Here is a 14,510-nt window from a genome sequence, read left to right as displayed (position 1 = left end):
GAAAGGATGTCAAAAGATTTGATGATGCGGGTACTGGGATAAGCAGAATATATCTCACCGTCACTTTATAGTAAGGCACCATTTGTGTGAATAAAAGCTGGTCTTTATTCACACAGAGTGGTTCAATGTGTTGAACTGAAATGCCAAAATATGTTGGTCACTTTAACGTGTTTTGTGAAATGATACGAGACTTGAGGTTGTAATTTAAAGCTGCCGCCTTTATCTGCCTACACAGACGCAGAGTAGGGCAGAGTAGTCATTCCATGCCGCAAGCTTGCATCGTCTATCAATCTTCTAGCACTGTTCAAAAGGATACCTTTACATGATATTAAGTGGTCATTTTCTACCTTATCAGTCGCCTGTTTCTAGCTTGTCCTTAGGATAGCCTCAAAAAAGATTTTTTGGTGGTCAGGATCCCCTCACTGAAAGCTGTGAGAAACTATGGGAAATATTAAAAATGCATCCTGGTTGGGCTGAAGTACATGATGAAGAAGCAAACAGACATTGAATTTGAAACAACGTCAAGGTAGACATTTAAGTCTTAGAAGTTTTCTGGTCATAGATAGACTTTCAAGACTGGAGATGAAGTTGTCACAGACACAATGGACCAGTTTCAGATATCCAGATTACTTCATACCCAGGGGTTTGAAAGATACACAACTGTGGTTTTCTTTTAACCTTCATTTCTAGTGACTAGAGCAAGGCCTGTTCTAAATCAGGCTTCTCTTCCACATATGGATTGATGCTTCTGATTAGGAATAAATCTGATCTATTCATGTGGAACCTGTTGGATACTGGATCATTAGAGAATTAAAACCATCTCACCATCATTGGATGGCTGGATGTAGTCAAAGCTTTTACATGAAGCCTTTTACACGCTTTTACACAAGTCTGCTCCCTAGCTTTTACATGAGTCTATTGACTCTAAAATTCTGCTTTCTGGGTCTTGGAGACCCTGTCAAGGGGTGCGCTACAAAGCACAGAATGTATTGCATTGTAAATGTCTTTTTTTTTTTCCTTTTGCCAAATCTGTATTTTCTGTTACCGCCTGACATATTCTGCCTAAGCTCATGTTTACAGAAAGTTGGGTTTGGTAAAAACCTTGATTAAATTTTGGTTGTTTGTTTTTCCCAAACAGTGCGTTTGTGTGCGTGGAACATCTAGTTTGAACTCTGTTAGGTTTGGAGTTATGACAACTGGACTTATGAAAAATTGTCAGAACTCTCTTTGGCTAATAACTATTGGACTATCTCTGCTCACGTTCAACCAGTAATGGCATGTTGGTATCTTTTGACACTCGTGGCAAAGGAAAGTTGACCCGAGGATTCGACCACAGAAAACAGAAGTACCAATGACGTTTACGACGTGTAAGACATAACGTGACGTCACTGGACCGCCGCCATTACTGTTTGACTGGAGCTAAAATATTGCGAATTTTGCGTGTTTTCACACTGTTTTCATGGACTGTAGTTCATAATGAGTTGCGAAAATGCTGTTGTCGTTCGTAAAGGGGCTGATTACTGCCATGGCATCCACTGCAGTAGTAAAAGCAAAGACACCCTCGAGCCGAGGACGGGCATAATCGTCCCGATTCCATCGGTGAATTTTGTGTCTTTTTATTGCATCTCAGTACAAAATATTCTCTCGATGTTAATGTTACTGACTGTACATTGATATTTTGAGTTGAATGGTGAACTTGAATGGTTTCAAAAGGATTTTAGAGTGTGGACTTACCTGATTCACGCGAAACTAAAAAGAGTTAACTCAAAGGATAAAATAACTGACACAAAATAGGTCTAGCTTGATAAAATAGACTATTACCCTAGGAAAAATATAGACCGGTCTCATGTTAATTGGAAAATAGATAATTGACTAAACTTATTAGCAACCTGAACCTAAAACAACCAAATTGAAAATCCCTGGTTTGAATCCCTTTATAATTCCAGTCTATCTAAATGTATGAATGTGTGACACAGTTGTGAATAATTTTCATGTTTCAAGTGAATTTACACTATTTTGTCCTGAAATTGACAGCTTTTTCATTTTGTAGCCTCAGTCTCTGGTCTGCTATTTTGTTGCTCAACCACTCCATAAGAGCCTAGATCTGGTCAAGTGTGAGATTGATGCAATAAAAAAAATAAAATTAGGTAACACACAAGTGTTACATAATATTTTTAACATTGCATCACAGTACAAAATATTCTCTCGAAATTTATGTTCAACTCAAAACATCAATATACAGTCAGTAACATTAACACTTTAACCTTAATAAATGCAATGTTACTCTTAACAGGGTATCCCTTTCTTTTCGGTTCAGTTCAATGTCAACAGTTCAGTTCAAGTCTCACTCGGAGTGAGGTCCGATGGCGTTCAGATGGGGAATGTTGCATCTTTTTATTGCATCACAGTACAAAATATTCTCTCGATTTGAGTGATATTTCTACAGTTTGCCCATAATAATATTTGTAAACAAGGGGGCTAAGAAGAAATGGTATGATCCCGTTGAGATTGCTTCTGTGCTGATGTTTTGGGATAAATGGTGCCTATTTCGCCACTAATAATGCGTGATATTTAATGCTACTCTTTATTGTTGATTAGGCTGGATTAACTCCCCGAAGCTTTGCATTTGTAATAAATGAACACAAATTTGAATCAACTGGTTGAAATGAGAGTCTTCGTCGTGGCGCCATTGAATTACTGACAGCGCGCGATCACCGGCTGCTCCAGGTAAACAACAACGGTGGACGTGCTTGTGTCTTTACGTCTTTTGTGACGTAGAACAGCTCATTGGTACTTCTGTAGGATCTCTGTTCTGTGGATTCGACCGCTATCATGACAAGGTCAGGACACATGGCAAAATCAGGGGGTATTGTCCTCACAAGCTCCCTTCATTAAGTGCTGGTGTCAAGTTCCCAAATGTTACTGTGGCGGCGCAGTGGTTAGCGCAGTCGCCCAACAGCAAGAAGGTCCTGGGTTCGAGGCCCGGGGCTGTCAAACCTTGAGGGTCATCCCACGTGTGGAGTTTGCATTGTTCTCCCCGTGTCTGCGTGGGTTTCCTCCCCCCGCCTAAAGATATGTAGGTCATGTGAATCAGCCATACTAAATTGTCCCTCGGTGTGAATGTGTTGGCCCTGTGATGGCCTGGCAGCTGGTCCAGGGTGTTTCCCCGCCGGCCGTCCAATGACTGCTGGCCTAGGCTCCAGCATCCTGTGACCCTGATTGGATAGATGGATAACTCTTTCTGTAAACGTCAATCTCCCCTTCGTAGGTAAATTGAATTTAACAGATGAAAATAATAAGAGGTCAAGGTTTGTCTATTTATTGAGCAGACAATACCCCAATATTTTGTACACACAGGGAACTGAACAAGGCCATCTAGCTGCTCCAAGTGCAATTGGTGAATCTTGCCCCATGCATCTATTCTCATGTTTAAAATGCTCCAGCAGTTGCAAAGAGAGTTCTGATACAGTGTACATTAATGTAATTCACCAGAGTCTGATCACACTTTTTTTGGAAAGACAAATTTGTATACAAAATGTTGTATTGTACAGTGAATAAAAGGAAAAAAACCATGGAGTTTTTAAAAAAGATGTCTATTGTAAAAAAAATGTGATGTACATTTTTTTTTAATTTAAGTAAATGAATTTAAGGTAATTGCAATTGGCTTTGTCATCATTCATCACTATGTTTTGGGTCTTCCCTATTCAAGTTCATGCTTTGATTCTTTGGCCGATTTCGTTTCACAGGGAGGATCTTGAATGGATTTTTTTTCTTTATCGGAAACCAGTGTTATATACATGTTAGACACAAAGAACAGATCAGTGTTTCACAACAACCCCCCCCTTTTCTTTTTTTTTGGTGTGTTAGAACAGAGAACTACAATAACACCTTGTTCCAACCCCCCGCCCATCCCAAATTCTTAAAGAAAACAGGGAATAAAAAAAAATAATGCACATAGAGAACTAAATAAGACACACACACTTGATAAAATGAAATAAAATAAAGTAGGGAGGTCAGTGCAATAAAAAGGATGCTCAGGATGCCCACCCCAAGGAATGGATTCATTGATAATCAGTTGGGGCCCAGAGAGGTAAGAGAATTTACATGAGCAGTTGAGAGTCTTAAAGAATACTTCAACTTCTCTAATGGGAGAAATGACATTAAATCCTTTAACCAGGAAGTAGCGGAAGGTGGATTTGGGCTTTTCCACTGTAACAGAATGCATCTACGGGCAATGGGTGAGGCAAAGGCAACATCAGAATTTTCCTTGGTAAGACTGGTTGGCATAGGGGGTACCCCAAAGATGGCTATCAAGGGGCAGGGATCCAGTGTAATTTTGAGGGCTTCACCTATCATCTTAGAGAAAAGGGACCAGAGTTCAACTAATTTTGGACAGGAGAAAAACATGACTACGATCCGCCAGTGATGAGCCACGTCTATCGCAGGTATCACTCACGCCTGGAAACAGCATACAAAGCTTAGCTTTTGTAAAATGAACCCTATGCAAGCCTTAAACTGAATTAATCTCAAACGGGAACATGTGGATGTAGAGTTGACCCTGGCTAGTGCCCTATCCCACCATTCATCTGTCACATCACGTTTTAGCTCCTGTTCCCAACTACCCCTAACTCCTGCAAGAGAAGTCAAATCCGAGGATGCTGTAAGGCAGTGATACTCAAAGTGTGGTCAGTGAGCGCCCCCAAGTGGTGCGCGGGAGGATTGCAAAAAATAGTGTTTCTCAAATCACCATCTGCGTTCCAATGCAAAGTTACGAGTACAGCTGTTTTCTAAATGTTTTCTAAATTAAAAGTGAATCAAAAGGTAGCCTAAATAAGCCTAAGAATTTTGTTCAATTTGTCTAATGCAAACCTGCGTTTTGAGTTGTCTCTTCAGTTAGCCTGTGTTACCTAGGTTACCTAGTTAGCTTCCATTCCAATAACAGGATTTTCATATCAAAGACCTCCTGACTATTGTGAAAATTAAGTAGAATCTAACAAAGAGTGAAGTGAACCTTTCAAAATACAAACATCATGGATCGGTGGCTGAACAGAAAATCCGGAGAAACGACGAACAATGTGTAGCCCGTGGAATTAGATACCACACAGGACACAATTACTTCCGGGGTTCTTGTAGCTTTAATTTTATTGTTTGAACCTTCGAATGCAGATCGTTTTACTGAGTGCATAAATTCCTGTGTCTTTCGAGCAAACAGCTCATAAATGTTCACAGATGTGGCAAGTTTAACAGAAAAGATTTTAAAAGGAAAATAAATACAACATACAACATACGGTGCAAAATACGGCAGTGGACTATGTATGTTAAACTGGGTTTAACAAAGACATGTGGAACTTCCTGAAGATCGCGCAACTTCTCACTCTGTCAGTTACCTTTAAACAGAATTAAAATGCATATAAAACCTTTACATCCCAAATACAATGGCATGGTGTGGCTTTATGCACGCCAACATTACCTTGTCATGCCTGCAATGGCGAACAGTGGTCGACGGCTCGCGCCCAAAATCACCGAACATCAACTCCAGTAGCGTCTAAAGTCAAATTACCGACATACAATATTGTTTGGAATAATGTTACAGGTATATTTCACAAGATATTTACCCTTACTTACTGCGGAGTCAGAGCACCGTCACACCGCAATCTTCAGGTGCTCCACACAAGAAAAAAAGAAAGAATACCCAAGATGCACTTGGATAACTTGCAGAAAGAGTACCCAAGATGCACTTGGATGACTTGCACGGAGTTACAATAAAAGTCCGCAACACTGCCACTTACTGGTCAAAACATGCAATGACAACCAAAACTATAAAAATACACTCACAATCTGCTTCACAATTTAAATACATCAAATGACATTTTACATGGCTTGACAGTGTAACAATTACATATATTAACAGTTAAACTATACTAAATTTAAGTGGAAAATCATTTAACATATTTAACAGATTTACCACCCGGCTACAAATGTAAGCAACAAGGTGCAAAGACTTCCTTCTCACATTGAGCGCGTCAGTGTTAGCATCGAGTCCCATAGTGCTAACAGTTTGCAGCAGGAGCTAGCTAGCACAACACTCTGAAAAAGCCACTGCAAAAGTGAAACGTAAATACAGTAGCGATTACATTCAATTTGGATTTTTCTGGACTGGAGATGCTGAGGATCCAAAACCTCATTGTGTTGTGTGCTATGACATATTAGCTAATGAAGCAATGAAACCTGCCAAACTCAAGCGTCACTTCGAGTCAAAACACAAGGAATACACCTCGAAACCTGTGCAATTTTTTGAGAGAAAACGTGAAGAGCTTGAGCGACACACGAGAAAGGAAGCCACACAGTTTTTTATGCCAGGGGAAAACACGAAAGCTACCGAAGTCTCATAAAAGGTCTCCCTACTCATTGCGAAAGCTGGCAAACCTCACTCAATCGGCGAGACCTTGGTTGAGCCAGCTGCAAAGGCTATGGCCAACATAATGCTAGAGGAGAAAGGGAGTGAGGAACTTTACAAAGTACTTCTGTCCAATGATACAGTCAAGCGGCGAATAACATCCATGGCTGCAAATGTCCAAGATCAGCTGGTGACACGTCTGCGTCAGAGTCTTTTTTTCTCTCTCCAACTGGACGAGTCCACGGACATCGGTAACGAGACTATTCTCCTCTGCTTTGTGCGGTACATACATGCGGGTGCTGAACACGATGATTTTCTTTTCTGTCAATCCCTACTTACCAACACCACAGGAGAGGCGATATTTGAGTCCCTAAATAACTTCATTGTGCAGAATAACATTGATTGGAAGAGGTGTGCTGGCGTGTGCACTGACGGTGCCACGGCGATGACAGCCAAACACAAGGGCCTGGTTACGCGTGTACGCGCTGTCGCTCCCTCTGCCGCATCGACGCACTGCTGTATCCACAGAGAGCAATTGGCAGTAAAAAAAAAAAGCCTCCCTGTCTTAAACAGGTTTTGGACGAGGCCGTAAACATTGTCAACTTAATTAAAAGCAAGGCACTGAACTCACGTCTTTTTAAAGTTCAGTGTGAAGAAATGGGGAGTGAGCACACAAGACTTCTTTTCCACAAAGAAGTTCGCTGGCTCGCGTGGTAAAGTTCTCACCCGCCTCTTTGAACTGCGCGATGAAGTCAAGCTGTTTTTGCATCAAACTGATGAAATTTATGGCAGAACTAGCCTTTCTTGCGGATGTGTTCAGCACGCTTAATAACCTGAATTTAGCACTGCAAGGAAAAGCGGTCACGGTTTTTACAGTGCAGGGCAAAGTTAAAGCCACTCGCATCAAAATGGATCTGTGGTGCGCGCGTCTTGATCGCCAGGAGTTTGACTGTTTCCCAATTCTAGCCGATTTTGTCCTCGAAGCTGAAGAGGTTCTGGATAGCAACACACTTGCAGCCTTCAAGGAACATTTGCAAGGCATTCCCACGCAATTGGGAAGATACTTTCCAGAATTGGATGTGGACCTTGAATGGATCAGAAATCCATTTGGAGACCAACCTCACATTGAGCGCGTCAGTTCCAAACTATCAGCACGGAAGGTGGATAGTCTTGTGGACATTGCATTAGATGGAACACGGAGAATGGCGTTCAGAGAAAAATGCTTGACAGACTTCGGGGTTCTCATCCAACCTGAACATCCTGAGCTGGCTGAGTCTGCTTTGCAAGTGTTAATGCCGTTTTCAACCACCTACAACTGTGCAGTTGGGTTCTCCACACTGGTTGGTTTGAAAACTAAGCAGAGGAACAAGATCGATGTAGCCCCCTGTATGAGACTGAAACTCTCTAGTGTGGAGCCAGACGTTGAGTCAGTGATGCAACAGCAAAAGCAACAGCATTCCTCCCATTAGTTGTTGACTGCTGCTACCTGTAAAGCTGTTATGCTTATTTGAAATGTGTAATTTCATAGCTTCACAAGAGCCAGTACAAAGATTTGATTCCTATTAAAACGAATTTTTGTTAAATTAACATTAATAGTTCACTCTTTTAATGATGAATTCACATTGAGTTCACCCTGACAGTGGTATTGCAAATAAATTCCCATGTTTTATTCATCACATCACAACCAAAGGCAATAGCTCTGAACAAAATTAATATGAAACAGTAATTACACATACATCTCACAAAAATCAAGGTCAAGGTATATGGTAGAAGCCTAGCCTAATTTTGCTAGTAGCCTATTTATTACATATTTTGTATTGTAATATTCTGCAGACATAATTTGTAATATAAAACATAATATGCTATTGTAAGCCCAATATAGACTGTTTTATAAGTTTTTTTGGGCGGGGGGGGGTGTTGGCCGGCTGGTTAGGTGGTCCACGGAAATTTTTTTTATGATCAAGTGGTCCTTGGTGTGAAAAAGTTTGAGAACCCCTGATATAAGGTTATATAAAATTGAGATCCTGCCACGTGCCCTGGGGAGAGAAAGTGCCTTAGAGACAAGAGAGCCTACTGGAAGCTGAGGGAAAGATGTGAAGTGTGTGCGACTGTAATTATGAGCTTGAAGATACCGAAACAAGTGAGATTGAGGTAAATTGTACTTTAAACAGAGATCATTAAAAGTGTTGAATGAGTCCTTTAAATATAAATCTGAGAAATGGGCCAGGCCTCTCCCTCTCCACAGACTGAAAGCTGTATCTAAATTACAGGGAGGAAACAAGTGGTTATTACCAATGGGGCTGCATGGAGTGGGGGCTGAAAGTTTGAAATGTTGCCTAAATTGTTTCCAAATTTCCAAAGTAGAGAGTACAATTGGATTTCTAATGTATTTAGGACAGCAAGAAGCCAGAGGGGCACAGACCAAAGCCCTCAGAGATGAAGGACAGGAGGAGTTATCCTCCATTATGCACCAATCGAGGTTGGGAGAGTTACACCAAGCATGGATTTTTTGAAGGTTGGCCGCCCAATAATAAAATAGAAAGTTAGGCAACGCAAGGCCCCCGCCCCGTTTACCCCTCTGCAACACCGATCTACGAGCCCTTGGACTCCTGCCAGCACAAATAAACTGTGAAATTGTTTTGCCTAACATTCGAATAAATGATTTTGGCAAAAATATTGGAAGGGACTGGAATAGAAACAAGAGTGGGCAGAATGTTCATTTTTAATAGAGTTGATTCTGCCCATCAGAGAGAGACGGAGTGAATCCCAGTGCTTCAAATCAGATTTAATTTCCAAAACCAACTTCATGAAGTTATGTTTATGGAGAGAGGGGAGGGAGTGAGCAATGTTGACACCCAGATAACGGAAACTGGTGAGGGCCAGTTGGAATGGTAGGGTACCTGGTGAGATTTGCTTCGCCACCTCATTAATAGGGAAACACTCACTTTTGCTAAAGTTTAACTTGTAGCCCGAAAAAGATCCAAAGGTCGTCAAGATTTGTAAAATATCCTCTATACAGTTAGCCGGTTCTGTGACATAGAGCAAAAGGTCATCAGCATAGAGAGAAATGCGATGTTCCTGTCCAGCCCTGCAAATACCAGTGAAGAGTGGGGAGGATTTGAGAGCAATGGAGAGAGGTTCTATAGCTACTGCAAAGAGCAGAGGAGAGATTGGCCAACCTTGGTGGGTACCTCTTGTTAGAGGGAAGTAGTCAGACCTTTGCGAGTTAGTCATCACGTAAGCAGTAGGAGCAGAGTGTAAAAGCCGTATCCAAAAAATAAATTTAGACCCAAAACTAAATTTCTCCAGAACAGAAAACAAGTAAGCCCACTCAACCTAATCAAAGGCTTTCTCCACATCCAATGATACAACCATTTCAGCAAATTGAGAAGCACCAGGAGAAAGCACAATATTTAAAAGTCTTCTAATATTAGAAGAAATATGCTGACCTCTAACGAACCCTGTTTGATCTTCAGAAACTATGTCTGTCAGGCAAGGATCCAACCGGCGTGCCAAGGCCTTGGCTAGAAGCTTTACATCCGAATTTAACAAACTTATTGGTTTCCAGCTGCCACATTCTTCAGGGTTCTTGTCTTTCTTAAGAATACGTGAAATTTAAGCTAGGTTTAAGGTAGGGGGGAGGGATCCTCTTTCCATCGAAGCGTTGAACATGTCTAGTAATAAAGGGGCAATAAGGTGGGAAAACTTCTTGTAAAAGTCAACTGGAAATCCGTCTGGACCTGGTGCTTTGTTAATTTGCATTAATCCAAGACAAGTGACTATTTCCTCTAGCTGTATAGGATTGTCCAGATCCCTCTCATTATTCGCATCTATAGTAGGGAAATCTAAACTATCTAAAAAAAATCATCCATTATAGTCTCGTTTAAAGGGGGTTCTGATTTATAGAGATTGGCATAAAGAAGTGAAGACACGAGTTTATTTCAGTTGGATCGGCAGATAGGGAGTGAGATGAGTCATAGACTTGAGATATGAAGCGGGAGGCTGACTGATGTTTAAGTTGGAGAGCTAAAAGGCGGCTAGCCTTGTCGCCATATTAATAATATGTCCCTTTAGTACGTCTCAAGAGGTATTCTGTTTTGCTCGTAGAGAGCAAATCAAATTCAGACTGTAGTTTAACCCTTTTGATATACAGGTTTGGACTGGGAGAGTTGGAATACTCTATGCTGAGAATTGCATCAATTAGCTCCTGATGTTTTTGTTTATTTTTCCTGGCTAAATGTATGCTGTACAAGATAATTTCTCCCCTTGTTACTGCTTTTAAAGTTTCCCATAATAAAGAGGGCAAAGTTGACTTAGTCTTGTTAATCTCAAGGAAGGCACTGATTCTTTTTGAGATAAAATCACAGAACTCCTCACTAGCTAGTAGTCCTGTATCGAATCTCCATTGGCTCTTAGTGTTGGGCGTGAGTGCTAAATCCAAACTAAGTGGAGCATGATCGGAAATAATAACAGCAGAATATTCAGTAGATTTCACAGCAGAGAGAAGAGCCCTGTCTACATGAAAATAGTCAATACGAGAATAAGCTTGGTGTACCTTCAAGAAATAGGAGAATTCCTTTGTGACCGGGTGAAAAAACCACCAGGGATCTATGCAGCCCAACTGACTCATGAGGGATGACATTGTCTTTGACATGGTGGAGGGTGTGAGTGTTCTAGGGTGTGAGCGATCAAGTTTAGGGTCTATCACTAAATCCATGCCCCCCCCCTAAAATAAGACAGTGGGTATCCAAATTTGGAATATGGGAAAAAAGGGAGATCATAAAATGTGGGTTGTCCCAGTTAGGGGCATAAACGCTGGCCAACACCACTGAAGTCTGATATAATGTACCATTTACCATGATATAACGCCCTCTGGGGTCAGAAATAACCATACTCCGGATATGCCACCAACTATTTTTTGGGTGGCTCTCAAAGCCTAGCTTAGAGGCCAAATAATCTCATACACAGCACATGAGAGAAAGAAACATAAACAACATCTAACAGAACTGTCCCATAGTATAGTGGAAGTGGGCCGTTCATATGCTGATTCCCCACCACCTGAATTTTATAAGAAAAAATTATTATTAAAAACAGAATTCGACAATCTCTCCATTAAACAAACAGAACAATTATTCTTTAAATCAAAACAGACATTTTATGAGCATGGAGAGAAAGCTGGAAAACTATTAGCCCATCAGGTTAGATAGTCCACAGCCGCTAACACTATTTCTGAAATTTGCACAGCAGCTGGGGTAAAGACTATGAACCCTGACACCATCAATAACCAGTTTAAACAATTTTATATTACCCTTTATAGTTCAAAACCGCCCAGCAACTTGTCGCATATTTTCATTGACCATACCAAAAATGTCCCTTGAGGACAGAGTACAGATAGACAGAGAGATATCAACAGAGGAAGTGATACAAGTGATTAAATCCATGCAGAGCAACAAAGCACCGGGTCCGGATGGTTTCACAATTGAAATGTATAAAGAATTTGCTACCAAGCTGGCACCAATACTTAACCTGTTGTATCAGGAAATTTTTAACCAACAGAAATTACCCCAAACTATGATGCAGGCAATCATATCAGTGTTATTTAAAAAAGACAAAGATCCCCTACTGTGTGGCTCCTACCGCCCTGTAAGCTTGTTGAATTGCGACTACAAAATCCTTACATAAATCTTCGCCACCCGTATTGAAACTGTAGTCTCAACGGTTGTTAACTCTGATCAAACTGGTTTTATACCAGGCAGGCAGTCATTCTACAACATGCGCCACCTATTTAATGTACTGTACACACCACATTCCGTAGAACAGACAGAAGTAGTGATTTCTTTAGATGCTGAGAAGGCATTTGACAACATTGAATGGCAATATTTATTTGCTGTTCTAGAAAGGTTTGGCGTTGGTTCCTCATTCCTAGCATGGGTTAAAATATTGTATTGCTCACCAACAGCCGCAGTGCGGACGAATAATATTATTTCTGATTATTTTTCACTCCATAGGGGCTGCAGACAGGGCTGCAGCCTCTCTCCTTACCTGTTCAATTTGGCAATTGAGCCACTCGCTATAGCTCTTAGGGCAGAGGATTGCATTAAAGGTATCTCACCAGGCGGTAAATTGCACAAGGTATCACTTTATGCAGATGACGTGTTGTTATATACAGTGGCTTGCAAAAGTATTCATACCCCTTGAACTTTTCCACATTTTGTCATGTTTCGACCACAAGCATAAATATATTTTATTGGAATTTTATGTGAAAGACCAACACAAAGTGGCACACAGTTGTGAAGTACAAAGAAAATTATACATGATTTTAAATTTTTTTTACAAATAAAAAACTGAAAAGTGGTGTGCAAAAGTATTCAGCCCCCCTGAGTCAATACTTTGTGGAACCGCCTTTTGCTGCAATTACAGCTGCAAGTCTTTTGGGGTATGTCTCTACCAGCTTTGCACATCTAGAGACTGAATTTTTTTCCATTCTTCTTTGCAAAACAGCTCAAGTTCAGTCAGATTAGATGGAGAGCGTTTGTGAACGGCAGTTTTCCGATGTTGCCACAGATTCTCAATTGGATTTAGGTCTGGACTTTGACTGGCCCATTCTAACACATGAATATGTTTTGTTTTAAACCAGTCCATTGTAGCCCTGTTTTATGTTTAGGGTCGTTGTCCTGCTGGAAGGTGAACCTCTGCCCCAGTCTCAAGTCTTTTGCAGACTCCAACAGGTTTTCTTCCAAGATTGCCCTGTATTTGGCTCCATCAATCTTCCCATCAACTCTGACCATCTTCCCTGTCCCTGCTGAAGAGAAGCACCCCCAGAGCATGATGCTGCCACCACCATGTTTGACAGTGGGGATGGTGTGTTCAGAGTGATGTGCAGTGTTAGTTTTCCGCCACACATAGCGTTTTGCATTTAGGCCAAAAAGTTGAATTTTGGTCTCATCTGACCAGAGCACCTTCTTCCACATGTTTGCTGTGTCCCCCACATGGCTTCTGGCAAACTGCAAATGGGACTTCTTATGGATTTCTTTGAACAATGGCTTTCTTCTTGCCACTCTTCCATAAAGGCCAGATTTGTGCAGTGCACGACCAATAGTTGTGCTGTGGACAGATTCCCCCACCTGAGCTGTGGATCACTGCAGTTCGTCCAGAGTCACCATGGGCCTCTTGGCTGCATCTCTGATCAGTGCTCTCCTTGTTCGGCCTGTAAGTTTAGGTGGACGGCCGTGTCTTGGTAGGTTTGCAGTTGTGCCATACTCTTTCCATTTCCGGATGATGGATTGAACAGTGCTCCGTGAGATGTTCAAAGTGTGGGAAATCTTTTTATAGCCTAACCCTGTTTTAAACTTCTCCACAACTTTATCCTTGACATGTCTGGTGTGTTCCTTGGACTTCATGATGCTGTTTGCCCCCCAATATTCTCTTAACAAACCTCTGAGGCCGTCACAGAACAGCTGTATTTGTACTGAGATTAGATTAGACACAGGTTGACTCTATTTAGTCATTAGGTCAACATTCGATCATTCAGCAATCATCAGGCAACTTCTGAAGGCAATTGGTTGCACTCAGAGAAAAGGGGGCTGAATACTTTTGCACAGTTTTTTATTTGTAAAAAAAAATTAAAATCATGTATAATTTTCTTTGTACTTCACAATTGTGTGTCACTTTGTGTTGGTGTTTCACATAAAATTCCAATAAAAAATATTTATGTTTGTGGTCGTAACATGACAAAATGTGGAAAAGTTCAAGGGGTATGAATACTTTTGCAAGCCACTGTATAACCAAACCAATAAAATCTATACCAAGACTATTACTTACCCTGGATAACTTTGGTCACCTGTCAGGTTATAAGATAAACTATTCAGAGAGCGTGCTTTTTCCGATTAACCACACTGATAGAGACTACTCTAGCTTTACATTTAAACTTGAACATAATGTATTTACATATTTAGGAATCAAAGTCACCCATACAATGGGGAGGTTATATAACCATAACTTTAAAACACTAATAGAATGAACAAAACAAGATTTTAAAAAGTGGTCAACGCTACCAATTTCATCAGCAGGCCGCATTAATATGGTTAAAATGACAGTCTTACCCAGATTTCTC

Source organism: Lampris incognitus, chromosome 3, assembly GCF_029633865.1.
Source record: "Lampris incognitus isolate fLamInc1 chromosome 3, fLamInc1.hap2, whole genome shotgun sequence".
NCBI lineage: Eukaryota > Metazoa > Chordata > Actinopteri > Lampriformes > Lampridae > Lampris > Lampris incognitus.
This window is presented reverse-complemented; position numbering follows the sequence as displayed.